The sequence below is a fragment of the Coturnix japonica genome, chromosome 2 (assembly GCF_054131305.1).
Source record: "Coturnix japonica strain WE chromosome 2, WE-NBRP24, whole genome shotgun sequence".
In the NCBI taxonomy this organism is placed as follows: domain Eukaryota; kingdom Metazoa; phylum Chordata; class Aves; order Galliformes; family Phasianidae; genus Coturnix; species Coturnix japonica.
Genome location: NC_140664.1, coordinates 111,071,739 through 111,097,811, shown reverse-complemented (window position 1 = coordinate 111,097,811; position 26,073 = coordinate 111,071,739). Strand labels below are relative to the sequence as shown.

The window sequence follows — 26,073 nt, the reverse complement described above, 5'->3', positions numbered from 1 at the left end:
ACAGAAACCTAAACTCTTTGGGAAAACTGCTAGTGCAGCTAGATGCTTTAGAAAGACAGGAGAGGAAATCACAAAGGAAACTAAATGCCAGTTCTTTCTGACCAGCTCTGATGATCTCTAAAGATCTCATGAAGATATGGAATAGCAGTCTCTGAACTGAATCAGGTTTCTGTGCCAAACACTGATGCAGAAGTGTAGCTTTCATGATAACAACACTGTGTGCTAACAAACATGAGGGCTAGACCAGCTGCAATTACTGAACCAACAGCCTCATCATTTCCTGCAGAATCACATCTGCCAGCCCTACTTTCATTCCTGTGAAGGCAAAGACTTCTGCAATGCCTTATGTTTCAGCAGGGCTGGTAATAGTAACCATTCTTCGCTGAACCTCATCTATAGCAGAAACACTTGCACTAATATTGACTTCTACATCCAGGAGTACTGGATCTTCTTAGCTGACACCAAGTTTATGGTTTATTACACATGCAATATACAATTCTTTCTTTTTTTTACCTATTTACATTGATCTGTCAACTGTTATTTTCAAACTAAAGACTTCTAGAGAACACAGAAGCTATTTGACCAGTGAAAATAAGAAGAGCATCTTTGCCTGGCACATTGGGCTCAGAATGACACTTCAAGACTTAATGACTGTGTATTTGAAGGTAAGTCTTCTTGTTGGTATGTCAGGCACAAGCATAGGCGATAGAAAGCTGAACTAGAAGAAAAAGGAATCAATTTTTGCTGACTGGGTCACAGAAAATGCAGACTGTATTTATTTTATCTTGATGCATTAAAAAAAAAAAAGTCCAACACCTTTCTGAATTAAACATTTTAAACTTAAGTACGCACACATCTACAGCAAGACACAAGTGTCACAAATAAAACCTAATTGTGTACTTCTTTTCCTTGAATGCAAACACTACAATTACTTATTAGACTGCTTGATATGTTCCCAAGCAATAAGCTGAGTGAGAGCTGCAAGTTGATCCTGTTCTGTTCTAATACTTTAAGAAAACTCTCCTTAGGTAGGAGATGGCAATTTTTGCTTTGTTTCAGGATAAATGGTGCATCTAGAATAAAATATAAAGCAAGTTTACCTGAGAAAAGCCAAGTCTTGTTTGAAGAGATCTCTACAAAGTGTCTATGAAGACAATTGTGTTTTTCCCCCCCACACTCATTATAGCACAAATACATCAGGAACTTACAGCTTCAGTAACAGTGGCAGAGAGAAGATGCTATGCAGCAAGCTGGTTGAGGGCAAGCCAAGATCAATGAAGATATATTCTCTGGCAAACCTACTAATGGATTCATCTACTCAGATGGCTTCAATTTTCTGTATCTGTCACTCAAGAGTCTTTTTTCATGCAGTAATATCAAATGATGGCCTTGAAGGAAATCGCAGACAACAGACACTCAGGCTGTTCTTAACAAATAAAAAAGAAAATCTCACAATAGGTGGCTTTCCTATTCTTTAAAGCTACCCATCCTTTGGAGAATTTACCCACAGGATGTGTGTGTGTGTGAATGAACTCTGGATGAAGTACAAGGAGGCTGGACTTGGATGAAGAATGACCACTTGAGTTCAGAAGAAGTGACCTTCTGGAATCACAGTGTGAGGCATTTGATAGAGGGAAAAAAACAAAACCAGGAGCCAAAAACTGCTCATGTCCCATCCTTTGGGAACTGCTGCAAGAGGAGGAAAAGCATATATTGTACCCTTACCTAATCTGAAAAACATCTACTTGGAAGTTTGTACTAAGAAACAGGGTTTTTATCAGTATTCAGTCAAACCGAACTGCAGCAAATACGTTACAAAACATTATGATTTTTATCAACTACCAGCCAAATTTGAGAATTCAACTCAGAAAAATAACAAAATTCTGAGCATTCTATTGCAATGCACCAGTCCCATAAGAAACCAAGTCCTGGAACAAGTTATTTTACGTAGTCCATTACAGAAGTAGGGAACAGCCCATTAGGACTCAACTTTTTTGGGTGGGGAGAAATTTTTGGTCAGCTCTGTATATTATGTCAAGTTCACTTAAGGATTATAGTCTATATTTGCAGTCCATGTTATTAAGTCCTTTTCTCTCCCAGCTCATTTCAAAGAAAAAGACAAAACCCTGGTAGGCCTCAGAAGAGGACACGGCACTCAAGAAAGTATATTCTTAACTAAATCACCGATGAAGCAAACATATTTTCCCCTAGTATTAATGCATGACTAATGCATATTCTAGTGATAGAGTGATTTATTCCTTAATTGTGAAATTTCAAATACGGTCCAACTATCCTCCTAAAACAGATTCTTGCAGTTGCAGTAGTGGGTAGGAAATTACTCAAAGTCTGTCAAGAAACCAATGCTGCTCTGGGCTTTGAAAACCACTTTGGAACAGTCTAAAAACCACAAAGGCCAGGTCTGACTTCTTGACATTCTTCATACTTGCACAAAGAGGAAGAAACAAAAAACCCATTGTGCTGAGCCTGAAGCAGTCACATGCTCTGTCCAAATACACAATGCAAGCAACGCTCATAGACTCAGCATCAAATATTCTCTTGTAATTGCTGCCTTCGTTATAAAAGCAAGCACTGTCAACAAGATAGCTAAAGGTGCTCCAAACGTCACTAGCACAGGCTCAAATTCCTAAAATGATGAGAGACAGTCATTTAGCAGCTTCTAACACAAGAACTAACAAGTGCTAAGGCTCAAAACAGGAGGAGTTACTAAAAACAATGCCAAGGAAGCATGTAATGATTCCCAAGTCAAAATACATTAAGTTTACATAAGTGCATAGAAAAAGCCTGGATGCATCCAGGGAAGAAGCCACTAAATGTAAGAGCACGTCCTCTAGTTCAGAAAGTCCATGTCAGAAGCTAATTTCCAAGAAGCTGACTTCTCTAGCTTTCCCTATCGCTGCATGCCTGGCTTTCCTGTCTAGGAGCCTATTAACTGACACTGTTAGACAAACAAGTTTCAGAAACTCTAGTTTGACTCAGTACGGTCAATACCCCAGTTATCTTCACAGCTGCAGCACTGAACTCATACAGCAACGCTCAGCTTGTTTCCAGCATGCTTGGTTTTCATTATTGTTTTCTTAAAGAACATAAGAGCTGAAAATGCAATGAATTTGAATTTCATCAACTGTTTTCCAGTTTTGTGCCTTTTTTCTCCTCTGGCACCCAGTCCATCAGCACTAGGAGCAAATGCCTTACTTGTAGCTAACACTGAACAGCCTTGAAAAGTCAGTGGTATTGCCCATAACAGACTTAGATATAATTACCTGATCTTATGCCTGTATGCTTCTTGAATGGCTCCCTGTTGAAGTATGATGTTTGGCACTCATACATAATGAAAAATAATTACAATGAAGTACAGTAGACTGCCCAGAAGCAACAGAAAGCTGCCTCAAATGCAGTTGTTTCTTGTGTTAAGGACACAGCACCGTAGAATGCTGACACTGTGCTGCCCAAAAACCCACACACAAGTAGTGGGTGTATCAAACTACAATTCACCCTTCTACAACCCTCAGAATCTGTAAACACAGCTGGGGGGAGGCAACAATTGAGGTCACAATGCCATTCCTCAGGCTGGCCAGTTCTGAAGGAAGCTTTCTATAGTCTCGAGCAGTGGAAGGGTCCTTAAGCACACGCTGTAGAAGATTTTTATTCTGATCTTTGACTCCTGGCAGTTACATTTGCTCGATTTCAGATTAGAGAGCAACAATTATAAACCACCTTTGTACACAACCAGCTTTGTACTTGCCCTTTACCAGGCAGAAGATAACTCTTCAAACACAACCAAATGACTCATTCCAGCTAAATAAATCACGATACAGAAGTAAGATTTAATATTGACATAGTCCCTTGAATTAATACAAGCAGCAATAAGTCAGATTTAAATTGTTAAAGCTGTACAAAAGCGACCCTAATAGTACAGTACCAAACTGGAGTAAAATTAAATAGCTTCTATAGCTTGATTATTTTCTTGTAGTTCTACTTCAATCAAAATGAGTTTGCAAATCCATTGTCCTCGTAACCACAGCACCAGCCCAAACCAGTTGCAGTAAGCCAATTTACCCTTGTTACCCTTTGCCATTCTCCAGCTTGCAGATGCCTTACTCTGTTTCAAGCTATTTGCAGTATATCCTCAAGTAGAAGTTTTTCTGTGAACTGTAATAAACCAATACATCCATGCATTATAAAGAAATAAAGTAAGAGCTATCACTTCCAAAGCAGTTGTTCTTAGCAACTGAAATATACTTACTTCTCCTCTGTTCTGTTCCACGCACTGTTCTTCCAATCTCTTTTTAAAAAGCACATATAAACAACCTAACCTCAGACAAAGTAAGAAAACTGATTGAAAAATCCTGTCTTGAATTATGCCTGCAGTTATTTTGGCTTAATAGAGTTATCAGTTTCACATATACAAAGAAAAATCAAAGTAATAACTACATGGATCACAAGGAAAGAGTTGAAACTAAGACGGTATTAAAGGGAGTACAATCAAAAGCTCAACCAAACATCTGAAATAACAAAGAGAATTATGTGAAAGGGAACAGTGTGCTAATACCACTGAAGTCACCTAATCCACACAGGTTTTCCAGGTTTTGTTCTAGCCAGAAAATTTCACAATACTAAAATAAAGGTATTATCTTCACTCTCTGAAAGAACTGAAAAGCTTTAGAAAAAGTTTTTTCTTATGTGTCAGCACTGCTGTACCTTATGACAAGAGAAAGTAATAGCACAGTACATACAACCCAGGGCTCTCACCTCCTCTGTAATGGAACCCGGTGCTGCAGAAGTTATCCACTTCCAAGCATTCTCTACCCAACTCAAAACAAAGCAAAGCTACTGTTCTCTCAGGACCTCATTCCCCTAAGCCCAAAGAACACAACACCATGATGAAGTCATGAAATACCCCTGAAACCCTAAAACAAATTCAAAATGGTGAAAGAGAATCAACTACGCAGAGAGATAATCACGTGCAGCTGTTGCTTCAGTGCCACGTGCAAGCTTGGAACCACCAACCAAAAGCATTAACAAGAACACTAATCATTATTTTGCTGGCAATGCCATGACCTCCAGTTACCTCCTTTGCATCATCAAACTTCAGTGCTATTGTAGTTTGCCTTTACTAACAGTTGCTCATTTCATCTCGCTGTTTGTAAAGTCTGATTGCTGCTAATTATAAAAACAAGTGTTACCTCCTGTGAAAACTGCAAGTCACCTCCAATTAGTTCATTTGAAAGAGATCAAAAAGAAAGGTGTCAGATAATTCAGCAGTCATGAAAAGACTGTTGATGTAATGAGTGCACAAGCAGAGGCTGCACAACAGCTCAAGTATGACCTAAAAAGTACGTAGAGCACTGAGCAGAGGCTGTACTCAGCATCAACTGTTAAAGGCACAATTCCAACACCTTCTAGGGTAACAGAATACTTATGATAGAAGAAAATCAGAGAAAGCAGAAGAGTGTATCTAGCAAAGAGTTAAGCAGCAGCTCTTACCAACAGAAAGACTCAGCTCACAAAGAGGCAGGAGTCAGAGCAAGCTTTCCACCTTCCACTTTTCAGTAGCAACCTTAAAAATGCAACACTTGGCCAAAACCTCTTGGCTCTCCTTTCTCAGAGCAAGAATTCAGCAGATCCTGCCCATTTCCAACTCCAGTTTAAGTAGCAACTCCTCACCTAGTTTGAAAGGCAGAGATGCCTGCCCACGGACCAACAGAAACCATTCACAAGCTAAAGGAAGCTGCAAGCTGTTAAGTCAAAGTACTCAGATGAACCATCAATAAATGTACAAAACACTACGTTAAATAGGAAAAAGTACCCTCTATTTCCCCCATGACAGTTCTCTCATTCTTCCTCCTAACCTCTTCCCTGCTATACTCCCAAAACTGTACACATTCATTTGAACGAGATTTCCCAGCATCTAAAAATAACTTTGCCTATTTTACATAGTTCCTAAACATCAGGACAGCGTAACTCCTTGCTTTAACTGATGGCTTTTTAATGTGGCAGCAGTACCCACACTTCTGCCTCACTCAGAACTTGATACATCTTAACACACAAAACACTGTTACCACACCTAAGTTCAGTGTTATATTACAGCATATGAGCAACCTGAGGTCTCTGACCATTTACTGTTCTGTATTTCTTGCTTTCTATTGTGACTTCCAGAAAAGAAAAAAAATCCCCAAACTGTATTATTAACAAAGCAGGAAAAAAAGTATCATTTGTTATATAGGTAAGGAATTATTCTGGAGAGACACTTGAACTCCTGCATGAATTTCCAGGGTAAACCACATCCTCAAGCGTTCTGCCATGGTTCCAATGACCAAAAAAATGAGAAGTTTATAGATAATTTATATTAATACCACTCAGGAAGTAGTTTGAGATTAAAAAAATATATAACAGCACATTCAATTTTTCTTTTTCTGATTCCTTTATTTCAATGCACATTACATTTCAGATGTCTTCTGCTCAAGAGAGCTCTGGTTTTCTATGTGCAGTCTTTGAGACTTACATACCTGGTGTTTCTACAAGTAGTGACCAGTACATTAATGCTTGGTTACAAATTCAGAGCCCTATTCTGGAGCACAGGCTTTGGGACATGGTCTAACAAATGCCTGCGGCCTGAAAACAAAGCTGTCAAAATTTGTTTCTATAATCATCTCAAGTCTATGGACTTCAACTTGTAAACAGAATGCATTCAATCAAGTTCCAAGAGGCAAGTGAAAAATCATTTGAACTGCAGATGTGATTATGACAATGCATGGAAATTGGTCATTGACTGCACACAGATTTGGAACACAGTGGACTCGCATGAACCAGAGCTGAACAACATCAGGACAGCTGAATAGCCCTAGGAAGCAAAACATTATGTTCATGAACACTGTCAAACCCATAGCAAAAAGGAGTTGCAGTGAAGCAAAAGCAAAGCAAGCCATCACATGAGGGGAAATGATAACAGAATGAAAATAAATCAGTGACCGGTCACTTTCCAAACTATGACATTGTTTTCAAAGAGAGAGAGAGGTATAACTGCTCAGTGCAGGAGGACTTTACTCCCATCATCAAAAATGAGCAGCAACATTTGAGGAACCTCTTAAAGGGCAAATATGGTATCATCTGGTTCCTGTTGGTTTCATCATCCAGTTAACTTCCTATTCACATTTTTCAAGTCCTCAGGTTACTGTGCAAGCAGGGATTTCATGTAAGGGTTTCTCCTCCCTATGACGTCAAGCATACTCACACCCCACAAAGTTACTAAATTTATACGGGTCTTGTATTTCACCACACTAAAATGCAGTTATAAATGGTTAAGTGATTTAGTTCCTGTCGTGTTATTTCATGGGAACATAGCTGAACTATCATCTATTGCTTTACCAAAGTAGGACAAGGCATCTAGGACATTTCTAAATACCACTGAAACAGAAATAAAACAAAGAGTTTGATTAATTCCTGAAGGGATAAATGTGTATGTATATGGAGCTACAGCTACATTACTGGTGAAAAATCCTTACGAGGTTTTCCCAATACATCTGCAACTTGCCAGTACCAGATACCACCAGCCAAAATAACCATTACAGCCAAATAAGCCCTTCAGGTAATTACTGCTAATGCATCTTCCCATTGGGAATGGTTTTAAGCTGCGCCAGGGAAGATTCAGGCTGGACATTAGGAAGTATTACTTCTCGGAAAGGGTAGTCAGGCATTGGAATGCACTGCCCAGGGAGGTGGTGGAGTCACCGACCATGGGAGTGTTCAATAAATGTTTGGATGTTGTGTTGATGAATATGATTTAGCTGGGAAGTATTGGCAATGGTTGGACTAGATGATCTTCTAGGTCTTTTCCAACCTTGATAATTCTGTGATTCTCTGTGATCTGCTTTGGAGACTCATCATTTTGATGCAAGACAAAAAGAGTCATGTTGAAAATGCACACACACAAAAAGGCAGCAAAGAAGTTCGCGGAGATTTCATCATGTTAGAGATTGGCTGAGTAGATTACCAAGTGCTGCAGGAGCAGCTCTGCTATATTTGCACAAACAACTGCAAAAACCATTTGAAATCAAGTCTATGAAGTATCTTGGCCGAGTTCAACCAATATCAAGCTAAAAACAGAATCCAGATACTTCAAGCAGCATCATTAATTACTCCGCAAAACAGATGTTTCCTTTGATTGTGTTTCACTACGTGAGGTGACAAAAGTGATTGTCTGAAATGCGGTGCTTCATGACAGCACAACAACAGTGCGGTGAGAATACCTGCCATTTACAGGAATTAAGCAAAATGCTGCTGAGATAATAGGGGGAGTGAGAGAGAGAGACAGCTTGACTTTTTATTTCTTCTATAAACTTCACAATTAAATGTACAACATTTTCTTCAGCAAGAGAGAAATTGGTAAATACCATAGCAATGCTCACAAAGTTCTGTGAGCAGATGTACAGAATCACTTCTCAAAAAGCTATCACATGCTCCTCTGGCTGCTGCAATGGGAGTACAGCTCAAAGGAGGAAAGAAGAGCAGGAGCCTCTCACTCTTTCTCAGTCTGATATAAAGAGTCAGTATAACTGGGGGCGTGAGAGATGCACGAGGAAAGACTACAGCCTAAAAGCATGGCATGAAACAGCTAAATATTGTAGCACAATGTAGAAAGAGACAATAAGAAAGGTATTATCTTAACCAAGTTAGGAGCAAGTGGCTCAGCCAGGTGTGCTACTAACCACAAACTGGACAACAGTCAGAACATCACTGCCAAAATCCAGTGTAAAGTTACTGTAAGGGATGTTAAATTGTTGCTCTAGTACTGAGCACCAAGAACTACGGAAGTCCCTTCTAACACAAAGTACATGAAACGCAGTCTGACTTCACAACCTATTTCACCTCTAGAAAAGCACTACAGAAATTCCTTCAGCCAACAGGCACAGAGAAAAGAAACACTTCTATGGAACAAAGTTTCCAGTTCTGTACCTGAACATCCTATAAAGACATAGAGATAATGTTAATATATCATATCCAGCATTCCTTAAAGAACAGACTGTTTGAAGATACGCAATTACCCTAAGATTGAGAGAAGACGTATGGCAATAAAAACTATTAGAGATCTTTACTATTTATTAGGTCAACTTCAGGCTTTTTCATACTTGAGTCATTTCCTTCAATAAAGAAAATACATCAGGATTAAAAAGAATCCAAATTACAAAACAATCATATTTAGGTTTGAGAACAGGATTCAGGTACTTGAAAACAAACCGCAGTGATATAGTACAGCCCTGTCCAATAACCAGGCATACATGAAGACCTTCCATTATCCAACACAAGCCAGCATACAACGCTCAGAGTGCTAGACAGCTTAATTAGTAAGTATTAGACTTCATTCTCTAACACCAATCACAAATCTTCCCACAAGAATCTATTCAGTTATGCACAAAGTAAACATTCAAAGTGCAGTGGGCTGCTTCTCCACTTTTCCAAAAGAAAAAAAAAAAAAAAAAAAAGAGGAGAAAAAATAAAGGATTGCAATAAAATAAAGCACTAGTACCAAACTGTGGTGTTTGCTAACAGAAATATTAAGGTTGTATGCACTGTTGGGCAGGTTGAATGGACACCTTGCTGAAGCATAAATATTTATCCAGTGCAAACAGCAGGAAACTTTAGGAGACAGCAGGGCTTGAAGCACTCACGTGAGTTAATTAGTATCCAGTGCAGCTTCAGAGCATGCTATGCTACTTTAATTAAAGGTTAGCTTCCAAATAGAAAAAAAGGTAACAAAGAGCAAAGGATATCTTATCTCATACTTCAGAGAGCCGTCTTTAACAGCCAGCAGAAGAACTCGAAACATACAAAGCTTCTGTCACTAAATTTAGAATAAGATTGGAATAAGCTCTCACGATGGAAAGCAGATCCTCTGACCATGGGTGTGTTCAGCTCGTATTGCTTTTACCTACACGTCTTTGCTATGCTTTGTTTGCTGCGCAGCATTTCTTATCACCCACAGTTAGAGACAGAAGAACGTAAACACACATCTGCTTTGGAGAGATAACCCATTTCCAATCTCCCTCCCAACAACCAGGTGATATGCAACCGCTTCTTCCACAGCATCAGTAATTGAAAATAGGTTAAAAAACTGTTTTCATGCATCACCTCATTTTTCATGGCATTCTCCATAGACAAGAGTGATGATTACTGAGTGTGTATCTACATTCCACACGCTTTATTGATTCCAGTTCTAATAAATAACACACTTGGTAACAACTGCTCATTGAGCACACATTACATTTGCGCACCATTTAGAAATTACACTGAGGCCTTATAAACAGAGTCCTTCATCACTCTGTATCAAGCGCAGCCCCATTCTCCTGTTCCTGCCACTGCAGTGAGATCAGGCCGCATTCAGGCTATTTCAGCCCTCACCCAGGCCGTCAGTCACGTTACTTTCATTCTCAGCTCTCCAGTTGTTACCAAAGCATGCAGGTTCACATGGGGATGCAGCTAAAGAAATCACTGCACCAAGTCGCCTTACCAGCCTAAGCCAACACGCTATTTTTACTCCGCCGCTCTTGAGCCTAGGCCTAATTAGGAAAAAAGCTTCACAAAAGTTTTGCCAGACGCACAAGAAAACACCACATATCCCACATTCTCTTACATGCTCAAGTTCAGAGCTACTATTGTTGGAGGCTCTTTCAGATGCTTTTTTCATCTGAACCAGATGTATTTGAGTATTGAAGCCAGCAAAGTTTCAATGCTAATTTTGGTGGAACCCTCACCATGTACAGCAAGAACTGATGCAGAAACAAAACCGGCAGCCTCAGGGCAAACCTTTTCTTGAGCTTCACCAATGTTTCCAAATGACGTCACGTATTTAAGTGTCAGTCACTTCTAAAGATAAACCTGAGGGTGTACAGAAACACTGCATCATAAAAGCATGTGAGCACACTTAACATAACTTGTACCTTGTAAAAATAGGGGAGATCGTGGTCAAGGCAGGAGCTAAGAACAGCATGCAGTTTTGTGTTGAGGAATATGATTTAGCTGGGAAGTATTGGTAATGGTTGGACTAGATGATCTTCTAGGTCTTTTCCAACCTTGATAATTCTGTGATTCTGCAGAGCTCGAGTGCCCTAGAAGCTTCCAACAAAAAAAGCCCTGCAGCCCTGGCACACAATAAAATCATTTTGCTATACCTGAGTACTTTCCCTTCAGCCACACTGACCCGACACAGATTTCAGTCCTCATCCTGACAGGACTCTGTCATTACCTTCCAAGATTATCTCACAAAGCATTTCAAATACACTAACCCAATTTAAGTTCCTAATTAACTTATGCTGATAAAACGGTGCTTTAATTCAAACACGTTCTCTGCTCTCAAGTGTGCATTTAATACCTCACCATTTCATTGCTGGTGATTGAGGTCAGTTAATGTCCAAAAGCCCCTTTTTAAAATAATAATTATTATTATTATAATTAGGGATTTAAAGAAAAAATAGCATACCTACAACTTTATGTAGGGTCTGAGTGCTGGGGGCTGGGGGGGTTCAGATACTCCCATAATGAAACAGAACAGCATTACCAACCCAAAAGCTAGAACCCTGTCAGGCAAAACATGAGATTACAGAATACGAACCTTCATATATGTCCTGTCATAGCCAAACCAATACAAGAAGTACTGCATACAAAATGCAAGCTTTAAGCATATTCTAGTTTCATAATACCACACAAGTCTTGGAGTTTACACACAAGCCACTCTTGTGATCAAGCTATTATGCATAAGACCACCAATACACATTTGCATGGCCTTCAGTTTGGTTTTGGTTGGTTGGTTTAACAAAACAAAATGTTTGCTTTAAGTTTTTTAAGCATAAGAGTTTTGGACTCATTATCTCTTAACCTCAGAGATGACAGCATACACATAATAAAGGTCACATCACCAAGCTTCTCATTTCCTGTACAGTAGGACAGGATCTCCTGCTTAAACCTCATGACTATTACCTCTGAAAGACTGACTACTTTATACCAGTACTATTGTACATAACACGTGTGTAATCCCCACCTATGATAACAAAGCTACCTGCGCGAACCCCACAGCAGACTTAAGTATAAGCTCTGTACCCAATCTCCCATTTGATAGATAGGAGGCATGCCAGTTCACGCTGAGAGGGCACTTGCCTAAATGAAGGCTTGGGAATGAAACCTGGTGATCCAGCTAACGGATTTAAAGTCTAAGCTGTCCCTGATAGAGGCTTTGTGCGTTCGCAGAGCACACAGGTGATCTCTGTAAGTATTTAAGACCTACTGCATTTTAATATTATCAACATTTAAGCTTCATTCAGCTTCCATTTGGAAGCCTCAGATTCACAGAGCACTCTGCGGGCTGTTAGTGTCAAAGGAAAGCCTGGAAACTGTGGCTTTCCTCTTACAAATCATGCAGTCCCTGCAAAATAAACAACAGCATCAAGTTGGGTCACAAAATGTGTATTTATTTCCTAAGTAAATTAGTCAACATTTGAAAACTAATAGCAACGAGGTAAATCCCCAGAAGGAACGAGGTCGTTTTCACTTTGCACACATTAGTCATAGGTTAGAGGGAATCTAATGCTTACCATAAAGTAAGTGTTAATGAAAAAGCATTTGTTGACATGAACATAAAGGGAAAGTTCAAGGTAGTTGCAGGGCTTTTTTTTTTTTGGCATTCAAAATCGCACATTAGAACACACTATGAAACAGGCCAACTCCGTGGCTCACTATTAGGCCTGATACAGCCAGAACATTTGCGTCAGTAGGAGGGCTCACAGCTTAGTGCCAGCCCCATTGTGTTAAGTAAAATACAGACGACACATAGCATTTACAGGGCCTAGCCTGGCAATACGGTACGCACGTGCTTGTTTGCAATACAAGTCTTTACAAATTAGGATTCAAGTGACTTAACTCTCCTGCTATGTCTGTGAACATGTCTGCCATGGACTCGCTCGAGTGAAAGAGAACCCTCCCATTCATAAGCCTATGGCAGAAGTTTGGCATGATTCTTCTCATGAAAGCCTTCTTCCCTGTGAGAAGTATTCTGAATAGGCAGTACCTTAAAACAGCTCGATGCTGTAAGGAAGTAAAATTAATAGATCATTCTAAGCAATACTGCAGTTCCTCAAAAGCAGCACCTTTCTGCCCATCAAAAAGAGCATCACAGATGAAAAGCTGAGCTTTGCATTTCAAAAGTAGTATCTTCACGTTGTCACCTTAGTCAGAAAATACATCCAAGAACAAAGCCAGATGGATTCAACTTAGAAGTACATCACTATTACCTAAAGTATCTCGCTGATGAAAAGTAAAATCGATCGTTAACTTGCCTGAGCTTCACAACACCGCCTGCTTTCCACACGGAAAATTACTCGTTGGAAGATGAAGACAATAAAAGCAGGGCACCGGCAGAAAGACACTGTGTGAGAAGCACAAAAAAAAAGATGCTTTGTAGCATCTAAATGCATTCTTGGAGGCAGCAACTGCAGAAAACTCTTTCAGATGCAGCGGAAGCCTATCACTGATGTTGCTCTAGAGTTTGCTACGTAAAACTGTCCAGCAGTATCATCTATTCTAGTCGCTTTTAAAAGAAACCCTAATAGCTAGATTCGAATTTGCAGCTGACAAGACTTAGCAGCAATCGCTTAATAGAAAGGTAGGTCAGTGTTATTGTGATCTTCTAGCAGCTTACACTAAACCCGATCGGAGAGCAGAGCTGACGAGCCACAAACTCCTCGAGCGCCCCGATCTCATCATGGGAGGATCCCGAGCCGCTCCTCCAGGACGCAGTTAGAAGCAGAGAGGCAGAGCACAGCACACACGCCGCCTTTCGGGATAACGGGGATCGCTGTGAGCAGCCCGTTACAGCGCACACGGTGCCGGACGAGCTCCAAGTTCAGCCCGCAACAGCGCCTTGTCCTGCAGGCACCGGCACTTCTACTCACCGACCGCAACCGCAAGCTCCCCGCGATGAGAGCTGCCAACGCCGCCCCTCACATCCCCGGACGCAGCGATAGAGACCGCTAACAACGATACACAAGAGGCGCGTGAGAAGCGCAGGGCAGCGCCTTTGTCTCCCCGCACGGCGCCTCCTCAGAGCGGGGCGAGCCCGCACGGTGCCCGCGCTCGGCACGGCACAGCACAGCACAGCACAGCACAGCACAGCACAGCACAGCACAGCTCAGCACAGCCCCGCCCGGCCGCTAACGAAAAGCAGAAGGAAGAGGAGAGCGCCAGCGGACCGCCGGGCTCCCCTCAGCCTCAGCCGCCGTTAGTTGCCCAACGGCCGCCCCGCTGGGCAGCCAAAAGTTGTCCCTCCGGCAGCGGGCGGATACTCACTCACGCTCCTCACGCTCAACCCGCCCCGCGGCGCCTCCTCCGCCGCTCACGGAGCCCCTTCGCCCGCGGGGAGCCACGGCGCTAAGGGCGGGAGGCGGCGGGCAGGCACCGCCCGAGCGGCAGCTGCCTGGCGGCCAGTGAGCGGGCGGAGCGAGGTGACGCCAGCCGGTAGGAAGGCAGAGCGGAGCGGACGGGAGCCCGCGCCCTCCTGGCTCCCAATGCGAGGCGCCGCCCCGCGAGGAGGGCGGGTCGGGTCGGATCATATACATACACACATATATATGTTTTTGGGTTTTTTTTTCATGTCACAGAGTTTGTTTGCAGGCACGCTCTGAGGATTAAGTTCCAATAATCCTCAGGAGCACATGCTTGTGATAAGCCCCGGAGTTAACAAAGATTAAATTAATCAGTAATCTAATTGCACTGTGCTGAGACTGCGGCGGCTGGTCAGTGTCAAACACCGCGCACTGACAGCCTGCACAGCACTCTGTGCCACAGGGCATCCTTCTGTATCATCTTAATGCATCGGCAATGAGATATATGGATATATGATATATATCCAAGGATCTTTTATGACACAAAGACATGAAGACTGCTTTCAGAACGTAAATGCCTTTAACTCATTTCTCTTCGTGTTACTCCTACTGCTCTTATGGTCTAAATTCATCCTGGCACCAGTTTCTACAGGAGCAGATAGGAAGGTCTAAAAAGAAAGATGGTATTGGTTCCAACAGAGACCTGACCCTGTTATTTGCAGGAGATGTGGTGAGATCACGCTGTCATTAGTTATTAATGACACTGATGCGTTACAGCTCTAACAAATAGTAAAACTAATGAATCACACACAATTAAAAGGCAAACAATTCACACGCAGCATACAAGATGCACTGACAGCTCTGCAACTTCAAGTCACGTTATCTAAAGAAAACAATTCAGCTGGAATTCATTCAGCATATTTTAATACTTCTACTTAAATCACTGTAGTACTTCAAGCATTCTCATGACACAAGCCTTAAATACTCTAAATGCTCCAAATTGCAGCATATCTTCCCTTCAGTAGCTGTTGATAATTCAGTGCACAAACACACATGCCATTCCACTCCCTTTTAGCCTTATGTTTGTGGCAGCTTTTTTCTCCCATTAAAAATCTATTTCAAATTGTCCTCCAGTGGGAGGTCGGTCTACAAAGCATCCAAACTTCTGTTCCTCTTGCCCAGCTGTTGGGGCAGCTCAGTGTTGTTTCAGAGGGAGTTTTTCCAGGAAGCAGTTTCCTTTAGATTTCATAAAATACTCTCATTGCTCAGGAAAATAGTTTGGAACCTGAAGGCTCAGCCCATCTTGGCTATTTTTGATACGTGTTTTTCTCTGCAACTTCTTATATTTAGATTGCAAGCTATAATGGAGTTGTTTACCTCTTCAAAAATAGAAATCCTTGATAAGTGAATACTTAACAGCTGTAATCTCTGTCATATGACCCATGTTTTTAAAGCACAATTCAATGTTTAAAAAAAACAGCACATCTGGACATGGGAAAAAAACAGCAGATATTTCCAGTCATCTGAGCTGGTACCAAATCTGTAGCTGTAAGACACTGAGAAGGGCACTGTTTAGGGACACACAGAACTGCAGGAGCAACATTTGACCAGCCCTACATCCCAGCCTCGCTGTGGCTGCCCACTGGTAGCACCTTTGCAAAGCAATCCAGTTTCAATCATGGTGGGACAACGCTCACTTCATAATGAAAAGCATCTTAGTCTTGATTAGAACAGCAGCTAACTTTGTCAGTGACATCCAGAACCTGCCCTGATAAAGAATCTTTAACTGGGACCGTGAGCAAGCACCAAGTCATCCTTCAAATCAGTACAGTTGCAGAAGCTTGGTAATGAACACTGAGCGCTCTGGAGGCTCCTGGTGTGACATCCTCCTTAGAAGCAGTTCCACTGACCACAAAATGCTAAAAGCCTGAAAAATACCTATTTAGTAGTTATGTTGCAGGCCTAGGAAGAAAAAGCAGAGATCCCAAAATCCCCTTTCGAAAGGAAATAAAAGAAAAACCAACAACACTTTCTGCAGAACACAAATTCTGCGACTTTTATTTTGGGAAACAACTGACTGACAGATTATTTTGACAGTGTCAGACGTTCAAGCTTTGACTTACAGTTTTCTTCTCAATATTTGAGTTTTAACCACAAATAAAATATTTGGATCGCTTTTTCCTGCAAACAGAAATGAAACAGAAATGAAATCCATGTTTTGACAGCAAACTGCTGTGACAAAGCTCTACACCAGATCTTCTGGGAAAGAGGAAAACTCATTAACATCTGTTTGATTCAAACACTGAAGATCTCAGTCCCCAACTTCTCATACTATAGCAAAACCTTCCAAAGAAAAATACTCAAGAAAGTCCTCTATAAACATTGCACTGATCATTGAATACAATCATTTTCAGTGCTCTCAACCATATGGTCTGGTCTTGGGGTGGTTCTGTGATGGACCAGGAGATGGACTTGATGATCCTTATGGACCCTTTCCAACCTTTAGGCTGTTCTGATCCTATGATTTTTTAATACACAACATCCCCTGATAAGCTTTAAGAAGCTGCTACCACCATTCAGTAACTAAAACGATTGCCATTGCAGCAAGGCAAAGTTCAACAGAAATACAGGAACCAAATTCTAGTGAAGATAAATAATGAATGAGCTATTCTTACTGCAGAAGAACAAGGAAGCCCATTACTTCCTCCTCACACTTTTCTGAGAACACATTGCATCAGGCTTGCCACGAGCACCAGGCAGAGACTGAAATTACGTACATAGGTTTGTAACTACAATCACTGTGAAGATTAATTGCCCGAGGGGACTGGCATAGATCTTGCACCAGGGCCCATCCATACTGGAGCTGTAGAAACCAGCTCACAAGATAAGGGAAAGGAAGAGAAAAAAATGCATGGAGTTACTCTCCAAGAACATATAAGCAGCTCTACAACACTACAGTGGAGCCAGAAAGGGCTGTATTTGAGAGGGAAAGCTGAAAGAAAGGGGGCAGACACCCAGTGCACACATACATGCCCCATAACCCTACCTATAAGCAGGGCTGCCAGCCACCAGGCTTTTATGCAACATCCCTGCACTGGTATTAGCAGCTCAATTAAAGTATCACAGCTATTCTAATTATCACAGCTGAGCTAGATTTCCTCTTCCCAACCACAACTGTTTGTGGTGCCTGTGTGGGGTTCATTCTCGCTGTGTAAATAAGGAGCAGGGAGAACTGGTGGAGGTGCTGTGAAAGGAAAGGGAGAAAGATAAGGGGGAAAAAATTATCCAAGGTAGTTTAAGGATTCTTGTGCTTTTGTGGTTGTTCAGATATTTGCTAACTGATACTTGTACAGAAAATTCCCCTCTCAAACCATGCATGCCTGAGCATGTTGACAGTATAGTGAACGTGCACACGCATTGCCTTGCTGCCTGCCTATAGGAAGAAGAACAGCTGGATTCCTGAGGGCTGTCAGCTGTGTTCTCTTCTTGGGAGATGCTGATGGTCAGATATGAGTCACAAGCCACTGCTCCTAGGGAGTGAGCCCAGCCATGTTCTACCACCTGTCTGCCCCTGGGACCAGGCTAGAATAGGGCTGCCCTGATGGTGCTCAGTGTACATGAGGGTTAAGTTCACTGCTGCCTTCTCAGCATACTGATTGGTAACATATCACAGGGCTAAACTGCAGCAAAGGAGGCAGAAGGTAGCTGTGGGGAAGTCCTGCCCCAGCTCTGCAGACAGCACTGCAGCTGGAGCAGACTGTGGGAAGAAAACGTGGAATTACCATCAGCTTTCAAGAACAGTTCAGGTGTAGCTGATCCTGCTTTAAGGCAGGTGCAGAGAGCTGAATGATGGCTCTTTGTGATCTTTGGGGCTTTTATCAGCAACGCTTCTCTCTGAGTAACGGGTTACAGACTGAATATTTAAAGACTTGAGTTAGACTCCAAGTGCCAAATTACAGTGCTGTGGAATGCCTTTAGACTGGGATCGCTGCTAAAGGGAATGTACATATTCTTAAATAGGAGTGTGCCTGTAACAAAGAAGTCACGTACATGAAACAAAATGCAAACCAGACATGAGGTAATGACTTCTGTTATGTTTTCTGACTTCTGCTTTTAAAGTTAATGCCTACATCATCCCGGTCCTTACAATGTTACTGTGCTAGCTTAGGGATTTTTTAATTATTTTATTTTTACTGTTTTATTAATTCTGGTAATAAAAAACCCAAAGTTTCATGAGGACAAGGACCTGCTTTTTTTTTTTTTTTTGCCAGTTCCATACTACGTTGTCAGTGCCCAAACTGCGTTGTTTTCCCTCCATTTATCTTTATGGAAACTTTTGGGGCTTTTCTACCATTTTAAGAGGTGGTTTCACTTACTCAAACAGTTAGACCAGGTTTCTGTTCTTGCTTGGACAAGAGTATCAGCTGTTTATTTTGACTAAATACTTCATTTTCCTCACAGCAGAGAGCCTTTCTACTTAGTCAAGGAGAAAATTTCTACCACTTCTTATCTTTTTTTTAAGAAAGTGAAGAATAAAAAATCTTTCCAATGAGGCTTTCTTTCCACTTAGTGTGGGAGGGCACAAATTTGGTCTAATCATTTAGCCATTTTTCCCAGAACAAATAATGCTGATCACAGAGGAGGAGAAGCATAATCTCCAGTTAATCAGGCCATTAATGCCCTGCTTTCTTGCTATGTACTTCCTCAAAGCCTGACATCTTAAATAAGAAAAAAAAAAACTTATTATTTGTAGGGCTATTATCTAGAGAAAAAAGAACATCCAAATTATGGCTTAGTATTTGATATAGCTGCACCCTGTTGATTTTTAGAAGGTTGCATTTCAGCCCAGCAGCCTTCTTGCTTCACGTGGCTCAGCCTGTGTCCTATTTTATCTGAAGGCATCTTACCATAATATCACTCTGTCACAAAGAACATGAGTGTAGCACTGTCTGAATTTAGAAAGGGATCCCACACATTAGATATGTATCATACACAACCAAACTGTTGGGGCTTCCAAGAGGGAAAAAGGTGCCCTTTTTCTATGCCAGGACATCCTGATCTTAGGTGCTATTGCCTGAGAAAATCAGTCCAGCATTTGACAATAGCTAAACATGTTTTCAATATGTTTTTCTAATTCTTTTCTCTATGCATGTGTCCTAGCCCTACAGCCCTTGTGCATGTCACCTGCCTCTTGCCTTTCCAGGGGACTTGCTCTCTGTTTGACAGATTAAAATTATAGCCAGTTATACTGTAAGGTTGTGGATTTACTCACCACTAAATAACCATAGTAGGACACATCACTCACTCAAGAAGCAGTGAATCTTAGAATGAATGGGATGTCCTGCAGGTCAGGGGCTGACAGGTGTGAAGATTCACTGGTGGTAGAAATGAAGTAGGAGGATTTTGGTTTTCCTCTGGGGTAATCACTTTCAAGGAGGATGTAGGGGAAAAAAAAAAAGAAAAGAAAAAAAAGAAATATATATATATAAAAGAGTAAGTGTGTGATGGCTTTGAGGAAGAGATGCCAAAAGAAAGAAGTCATATAACTGCTGCAAAAAAAACCCACACCCAAGCAGCTGACAAACTGAGTACTGCGCAAGCACTTCTGCACATATACTTCTGTATTTGTGACCTTCCAAGTGTATAACACCACTGCCACACACCACAGCCCTGTGACCTGGCTGATGACTGTGTTTAGATGGTCGCCATGCATTATAAAAGTGAAATGCTCTCTCTAAATGTGAACTACTTAGAGAACTATCATCTTAACAGAAACAAAGTCTACTGAAGCAAAGCTTTTCTCCTCCCCTGTCACAGGATATCTCATCACCAGCATCTCCAGTAATATTTTCCATTGTCATGATGACATCTACTGGAGGGATGAGGCTGAACACAGATTTGTCTGTCCGGGAGGGAAAACAACATGAGAATGTCATTGTTCTGGCTACCCTAAATTGTACCTCAAGAAAAACATGATTAAAAAACAAAACAAAAACAATGAGAGGAAATGATTCAAACCTTGTCTGTGATTTGTGAATAAAACTGACTCAGCCAGATATTTTAAATGCTCAGATGAAAAGGAAATAAACTTGTTAAATACCACCTGAAAGATAAAAACAAACACTAATCGTAGAAGGATATGTCAGTGTGGCACTCTGAAACACAGGTTTGTCAAAACAGATGAGATATTAGCGATTTGTTATGTAAGACAGTGTTTAAATGAAGTGTTTAATTTTCTCCACAATAAAACTACTGTACATTTACATTAAAGAAAATTGTATTCTTGCTACAGCTTCACTTCATATTTGCAAATGCAAATGTATAGTTACAATGCTTGAAAATAAGAATTAAGACTGAATGCTTTCTAAAGTCCCACATGCAACTTCTTTGGTTGGTAGGGAGCTTCTGCAATTTGTTCAAATGGAAGTGGAGAAGCCAAGTGTGCAAGATGCTTTCTAAAAAAAAAATAAAATTCTCAATGGGAGGACATTCGCTTTCCTTTAAAGCTGTTCATTGGTGTGAGACCACAGCCTCACTTTGGTATCTTATCCCAGTACCTACAAGGGGCAGGGCACATGCTGTGTCAATCTATTGTCCTTTTCTTCACACTGCTCAGCCCTTGTTTATGGAGAAGAGTGGAGGATGACGTTGTAGTGCCTGAGATAGAGAGGCAGCATTTGGCTGCTACTGAGTTTGTTTCTGGAAGGATTTCCTGGGAAATAAGTGAACATGCTGGGCTAGATTATGCCAGGAAACCTAACAATATAAACTTTCAGCTCAACATTGCACAAACCCAGACTTACCAGAAAACCCAAAAAGAGGCTTTAATTCAACAAAATGAGGTTGTTTGACTCCGGAACCTCCCTTTCCTTCTAGCGTAGAAATAGCAACTATAACAGAGTCACGCAGACGAGTAGGTGTCCAGGAACTTATGAATTCTTCAGAAAATCCACACAAAGTCAGGACATTTTCCCATAAGAAGGAAATTCACTGGAATAATAAAGAGAGATGAGGACAGAAGAACATGAAGGAATCATTGCAACTGGTATCCATGATGAAAGGAATGAGAGCACTGGGGCAGTCCAGAATGGGGATTGCTGGGAGCTCAGAGGGTGAAGCCCCGTGACTCAGGCTCAGCAACAGGCAAAGGTACACTCAGGGACCCAAACTGCAAAATAAGGCTCTGGTGACTTACCGGCAGCGAAGAAGCAGTGCCTATGGCTGTTAGTGCAGAGAGGAAGAGCACTGCATGTTGCATGTGCTGAGCTGTTGAACCGTCTGTGAACTGGCAAGCCTGACATGCCCTCTGCCAAACCTCTTGAGCACGCCTGTCCTGGATTTCAAGCTGCCTAGAAATAAAAAAGGACTGGCAAAGTAATTTGGCAGCAGATGGCTGCTGCTAAAAGAAGCCATCTACAATGGTATTAGGGTTGGCACGCCAGAAACGTGCTGTTAGCACTTGGCAGCCTGGAGTGTGCTGAAAGGTAGGAGCCACACAACTGAAAGGGAGCACCACTCCCACAGTGATGATGTACCTCTGTTCAAAAGTAATGTTCAAAAGGATCTTACAAAAGACTTCTTCAAACAACTTCATTCCAGCAACAATTAAGTTAAATTACAATTTTAGGAAACATGAATGCCTTTACAGGACATTTCCCAACTCGCTGGAGTACAAGAGCTATCAGTGCACATCTCACTGCATAAAACACTACCCTTAGGAAGATTAAATGTGTCATAAAGACAGAGAAAGCTAAAGTCACAGGTAAGGAGCAGGAAAGAGAGTAGAAAGGAAAGAAAAAACTCCACATTTATTTTGAAAGAAAATGCAGCTTCTTAGCATTGCTATACCTGAAGAATGCCTCTCACCAGCCTCAGTAGGTTTCTTCCCACATCCAAAGCCTCTAGCTGAATTTTGTTTGTCTGTGTGCTGAAACATGATTCTTCTGCTTTCAGTCTGGGCCCTGTCTCCACTTTCCAGACTATTAATTATGACTTCCCCAGTCTTTCATACACAGCTATCTCTGTTTTCTCCAGTGTCAATGACAGTGTCAAGGAATGGCCAATTTAAACGTTAACATTTACTTGCATATGAAATCCTTCAGATAAACCGTATCTCTAAAACACTGAAACTGTCCAAACATACAGTAGTTGGGCTTGCCATCCTCCTGATCTAGGAGGATTGGATTTATTTTAATCCCTTCTGCAACCTCCCTCTTCTTGCCTCTATCAGTTTGTCCCCACAGCTCATGATAAGCAATCTTCCCCTTGCACCTCTTCTCAAAGGTTTTATAAGTGTTTTGACTCCTTTTGATGATCAAGTTCTGAAGGTTGTTTCTCCTTGGAGACTGCTTGTAAGGTCCCTGAGCCTGCTGCCTTTGTGCATTATCTCTCACTTGAGCCTGGCTGACCTTGTGTGGGAACCAACTGTGTGCTCATTGTCTGCCCTTCCCACAGACCCAGTACAAGCCAGAGACATCCAGAATTCAGCCTGCACACAACTTATTTTCTCTCCATGATTCAGATATTTACCTTTCATCAAACTGTTGCATCCCAGTGCTAAGCGTATTATTACACCTCTTCATTTTCATCAGTTACCCACTATGACCATCCCAAACCAGTCATCATTGACACTTCTCAGGTCACAGAACAGCCTAAATGCCATGGTGGCTGTGGAAAAATCAATTCTGCTTTGCACATGTCAGCCTCAGTCTACCTTAGTCATGCATTAATACTTCATCTTATAACTTAAAGGAAGACTAAGACTGAATATTCTTATGCTATCTGAATTTCTTACTTATACAAATGCCAGTACAACCACATCAACAGCAGACAAAACCCTTTAGAAGTAATTTCTTGTGCCAAAACTCAGACAACTTGCCCATTGTAATTCAGGTACAGCAGCTGGTACAAAAACTGTTAGAGATATTTGCCTTCCTTCAAGCCCTACAGGAATGGAGATTTCCATTTAGTTTCCTTTCTTAACAGAACATTAAAAAAAAAAATAAATCCCTTGTGATCTTCAGTGTCTGTTCTTAAGCTTGACCTTCTGCAGGGCTGGCTCTCCACTTCACATGGATCCCTGTAACTCAAGGTCTATGTCAATGAGACTGATGTTTTTAGAAACTCTGCAAGACCAAGCCAGAGGAGATCCATCCCGCAGGATTAAGGTAGTTAGAACAGTCCCTTTGAACATCACAACCATGCCTTTTGCTGGCCATGTAGGTCCTGAGCCTCCCTGTTATGCTTCACAGTTCCTTCATAGTGAGATGTCATGTTTCTCAGGCCCTTGAGTTCCAAAGCCTCATTTCACCTGTAAAGAGTTTCATTTCCAGGATGTAGTAGGCTTACCTGCTTAACAATGTAGAGAGCTGTAAGCATCACTTGCACAGCACTGCAGTACCATAGCCACTTGACAGCATGAGCCAGGGCTGCACAGAACATGGAAAATCCACCCAGCTTGAGAAAACTTCGGGAGAATGTCAGATGGATTGAGCACAATTGTTCCTCTGAAATTCATCCAAAATACCACCCTGGGCTGGACTTGCTGTTCTACTGAGTGGTTACATCTCTGCTGACGTCAGTGGACTTGCAGCTGTTCACAACAACATGAATTTGGCCTTGGATCTGACAATCATATGGTTTGTGGGCAGGAGGGGGGTGGCAAGAATTATTTCAGTAGTTCAGATAAAAGTGGTTTGGAGACTGTCACAGCCCCCCTGCTGCCTGACGGAAAGCAGGGACTGCCCCATTATATCTATGCAGCTGTATCTGCTAACTAGGGAAATACCAATGCATTGCCACGACTGACAAAGTAAGACACCAAAGTGTGTCTGACCTTCAGGTATTCATAAATTCATTATTAATTTGATTGGATTATTTCCTGAAGTGGCAATAACACATGCTGTAGAAAGCAGCAGTACTGTTCCCAGTATCCTTGCAACATGCACTCGCTTAACATTACCCAGGCTTGTGTCCAGATGGATCAGTGTATCTCATGCGCCCCGCAGCCTGCTCTCTGTCACCTCCTCTGCCACCTCTTCAGTTAGCATCGATTTTACTGTCTGTATGCCAAGGTCTACCTCTGATACAGCCCAGCTGCACAATCTTGGCTCACACTTTGAAAGGATCACAAGGTTGTAGCCAAAAGCTGAGAAGGTCCAGTCAAAGTAAGGGAAAGTAAAATTACTGAGGTGTTGCAGGGATTGGATGGGTTGAATGGAGGTAGCTGAGAGCCCCAAGAGGGGTTAAGAGGAAAAAAAGGCATAAAATATTAAAGACTGAGAACAGGGAGTCACTGCTGTTACTGCAAGGCTCAGTAGAAGACAGCAGCTCCATGATCTTGGTGATCAGAAAGCACAGAAAGCAGCAGAGGCCATCCCAGCCTTCCTGCCTGGTGCTGCACGGACCCTTTGGTGCCTTCTGAAGGATGTAAGCATGCGAACTCTGGTAGCTTGTTAGATCCTGGCTATTGTGTGCGTGTATTAGCCGACAAATTGTTGCTTTATTTTTTTTAATCTGTGTTTGTCCTGACAGCAGCAGACTCTTTAGATATGGTTAAATGCACTGAAACCCAAAAGGGTCAGTCTTTCTCAGACAGTATATTTTACGTTCAGACATTTAAGCATGAGGTGTTTAATAAGGCATAAAAGTTATACAAGTTTTAAATGATCACAGGCTCGTGCTTCTTTTCTTAACATAATCCAGAACAAACTATCATTGAAATGGCATTTTAATCTTTATGTAATGTTATTCTAACTTTTAACAACAACAAGTCAACACTAATTCTTACTGTCATTAAAGAAACAGATTGCTTCTAAGGCCATTGAGCAATTATGTAAGTAACATAATAGTGTTTATAATTGGATATTTTAGCTGAATGTACATGACTTTGTTTCAAAGGAGGTGCCTCAACTGCACATCTCTTGAGGATGACTCATATATTGTTTCCTTGAAGGCATCCCATTCCAGGCAGCATTTGGATTGGAAATATGTGACTTGTTTAAAAATGTATATATAGAACTATAAGCACGTGGACTGCTGGGGTGCAGAGGCTATAAGTTCCCTTAACTGACGGGAGAACACAACATCACCATGAAGGCAGTTCTGCTATTTCTGAGTGTGCTGCCACAAGAAAAAAAAGCCCAAACATTGAAATTGTTGCCCTATGAGGGGTTTTACCACAGATGGCTGAGCCAATCTTTCTTGTCTGTTTTGTTTCGTTGTTGAACAAGAACTAAACTCTTATTGTCAGTTACATTATCTAGCAAACTTTCAAAATGCTTTCCAAATTATAGTGTTTCTGATTCATTTTTAACTTAGTCCTTGCTGGACACTGAAAAATACACATATCTCAATCTTCATTTATCCCAGACCTGTTCATTTTTGCGATATAGCTGTGAGTTACAATCTTTATCATGTTATGGCAGAAGAGAAGCCAGGACAAGCCACAGCACTGACACTCACAAGAGGCACAAACTTGAAGCACAAGACGAGCTTATCACCACATCAGCTTTGACACCTTACTGAAAGCATTAAGGAGATCAAATAATACTTGTTTCCTTGCACTCAGGCACAGGGCCATCGCCAACAGGAGATACCAGGGTAATCCTTCTTCTCTTCCAGGTTTCTACCAGGAGATCTGTTCTAAGGAGAAGATTGCATCTGAGGGCTCCAGTTGCAGACAGCA

General features: G+C 41.5%; 1 protein-coding gene across 18 annotated transcripts in view; it reads right to left on the bottom strand.

Annotated features, from left to right (window-relative positions):
- HYCC1 (hyccin PI4KA lipid kinase complex subunit 1) overlaps positions 1–26,073 on the bottom strand; it is a 51,329-nt gene that overhangs the window by 20,280 nt on the left and 4,976 nt on the right. For 5 of the 18 annotated variants that reach the window (XM_015853690.3, XM_015853691.2, XM_015853683.3 and 2 more), the window contains exon 1: positions 14,353–14,491. The gene's annotated coding sequence lies outside the window, so the exon portion shown is untranslated. Of the gene's footprint in view, positions 1–3,281; positions 3,431–4,770; positions 4,879–9,852; positions 9,877–13,298; positions 13,433–13,958; positions 14,492–21,190; positions 21,378–21,582; positions 21,737–26,073 lie in introns of those variants that run through there. The other 13 variants (XM_085538487.1, XM_085538480.1, XM_085538488.1 and 10 more) reach the window with 10 other exon arrangements.